The 2733-nt window shown below is 54.3% G+C and overlaps 1 pseudogene; it reads left to right on the top strand.

The window, feature by feature from the left end:
• LOC140409413 (NADH dehydrogenase [ubiquinone] 1 alpha subcomplex subunit 8 pseudogene) lies at positions 1-390 on the top strand (annotated as a pseudogene).
• Positions 391-2733: the final 2343 nt, after the last annotated feature.

Here is a 2733-nt window from a genome sequence, read left to right on the forward strand (position 1 = left end):
ATGCTGTGCCGCTGGGAGGAGAAGGACCCACGGAAATGTCTGCAGGAAGGGAGGAAGGTCAACGAGAGTGCGCTGGACTTCTTCAGGAAGGTAAAAATCCACTGCAGCGAGCCCTTCACAGAGTACTGGACATGCCTTGATTATAGCAAACTGCAAGAGTTCCGTCGATGCCGCAAGCAACAAGATGCTTTTGATAACTGTGTGCTGGACAAACTGGGCTGGGTTCGACCAGACCTAGGAGAACTCTCAAATGTTACCAAGGTGCAAACAGACCGGACAATTCCTGAGAATGACTATCACTCCAGGCCAAGGCCAGAGCCTAACCCAGTCATTGAAGGGGAGTTACAACGTGCCAAATATGGCAGCAGACTCTTCTTCTGGAACTGGTGAAGGATGAAGCAATGCCACACATTCAGAGACTGAAGAATTTAAATAATTTTGTGATTGCAAGAAAGCAAAGTGGGTGTTAAAATACCTGGGGCTGGTTGTACCACAGGCACCCTTATCATTGATGTACTGATGTATACAAATAATGTTGAGCGAAATAAAAATATTTAACCGTGAAAAAAAAAACAAGGATAAATGCCTGTTTAGCACCGACCGCCGAGCCATCCTCGGCTACGTAGTGCGAAATGGAGTTATAGGCCCCGACCCTGAATGCATGCGCCCCCTTATGGAGTTCCCCCTCCCTCACTGCACCAAGGCCCTGAAGCGCTGCCTAGGGTTTTTCAGTTACGACGCCCAGTGGGTCTCCAACTATGCAGACAAGGCCAGTCCCCTGATCCAATCCACAGCTTTTTCCCTATCGATAGAGGCCCGCCAGGCCTTCAGCCGCATCAAAACAGACATTGCAAAGGCCACGATGCACGCCATCGACGAGTCCCTCCCCTTCCAGGTCGAGAGCGACGCGTCTGACGTAGCTCTGGCGGCCACACTCAACCAAGCGGGCAGGCCCGTGACCTTCTTCTCACGTACCCTCCATGCTTCCGAAATCCGCCACCCCTCAGTCGAAAAGGAGGCCCAGGCCATAGTAGAAGCTGTGCGACATTGGAGGCATTACCTGGCTGGCAGGAGATTCACTCTCCTCACTGACCAACGGTCAGTTGCTTTCATGTTCTATAATGCACAGCGGGGCAAGATTAAAAAACGATAAGATCTTGCGGTGGAGGATCGTACTCTCCACCTACAACTACGAGATCCTGTATCATCCCGGGAAGCTAAATGAGCCTACTGACGCCCTGTCCCGCGGCACAAGTGCCACCGCATGTGCGACCACCTCCGAGCCCTCCACGAGGACTTCTGTCACCCGGAGGTCACTCGCTTTTTCCACTTTATCAAGACCCGCAACCTTCCCTACTCCATCGAGGAGGTCAGGACAGCCACCAGGGACTGCCAAATCTGCGCGGAGTGCAAAGCGCACTTCCACCGGCCAGAGAAAGCGCACCTGATAAAGGCTTCCCATCCCTTTGAACGCCTCAGCATGGACTTCAAAGGCCCCCTCCCTTCCACCGACCGCAGCACGCATTTCGTGAACGTGATTTGACGAGTACTCCGGGTTCCCATTCGCAATCCCCTGTCCCGACATGACCGCAACCACAGTCATCAAGGCCCTCCAAAGCATCTTTGCACTGTTCGGATTCCCCGCCTACATACATAGTGACAGGGGGTCCTCCTTTATGAGCGACGAACTGCGTCAATTCCTGCTCAGCAAGGACATCGCCTCGAGCAGGACGACCAGTTACACCCCCCGGGGTAATGGACAGGTAGAGAGGGAGAACGGAACGGTCAGGAAGACCGTCCTACTGGCCCTATAGTCCAGGAATCTCCCAGTCTCCCGCTGGCAGGAAGTCCTCCCGGATGCCCTCCACTCCATCCGGTGACTGCTTTGTACCACAACCAACCAGACACCTCACAAACGTCTCCTTGTCTTCCCCAGGAAGTCCTCCTCTGGGACCTCGCTCCCGACCTGGCTGGCAGCTCCCGGACCCATCCTGTTCCGAAAACACGTGCGGGCGCACAAGTCGGACCCGTTGGTCGAGAGGGTCCATCTTCTCCACGCTAACCTCCAATACGCCTATGTGGCCTACCCTGACAGCTAACAAGATACGGTCTCCCTACGAGACCTGGCGCCCGCTGGAGCCCCACGCACACCCCAGCCACCAGTCCCACCCTCCCCTCCACCAGGGCACCTTACAGGAGGATCGGTCCTTCCGCCGGCCCCGTCTAGGCCCCCCCCCACCCACCGACGCACCCTGCAGGCGCTCCCTTCCCAGGTCAACCGTTTTCCCCACCAGCGCCGTCTAGGGGTGTCAAAGCTGCCACAGAGATCGTGAGCACACACCCGGAGTCACAGACGTCCGAGCCTCCACCGGAGTCACCACAGAAGCTCCGACGATCACAGAGGACGACCATGGGCCCTGATCGACTGATTGCTTCATTTTAAATTGTAAATTTAAATCATAAATTGTAAATTGTTACTAGAATTGTAAATTGTTACAAAACGCTGTACGGAGGTATTACGGTACCTCCATAACTAATTCTACCACGTTGCCATGTTTGTAGTCAGGCCACCACCCCCGCCGGATTCCTTTTTAACAGGGGGTGAATGTGGTAGTAGAGGTATTATGGTCACTGGTAATGCTGGAACACCATTGGTAGAAATTATATGCTTCCTATTGGTCAAGCTGTATGGTAGCTCCACCCTGCTAGACAGGGTATAAGAGCCCGTGCCGC

Source organism: Scyliorhinus torazame, chromosome 3 (genome assembly GCF_047496885.1).
Source record: "Scyliorhinus torazame isolate Kashiwa2021f chromosome 3, sScyTor2.1, whole genome shotgun sequence".
Taxonomy (NCBI): Eukaryota; Metazoa; Chordata; class Chondrichthyes; order Carcharhiniformes; family Scyliorhinidae; genus Scyliorhinus; species Scyliorhinus torazame.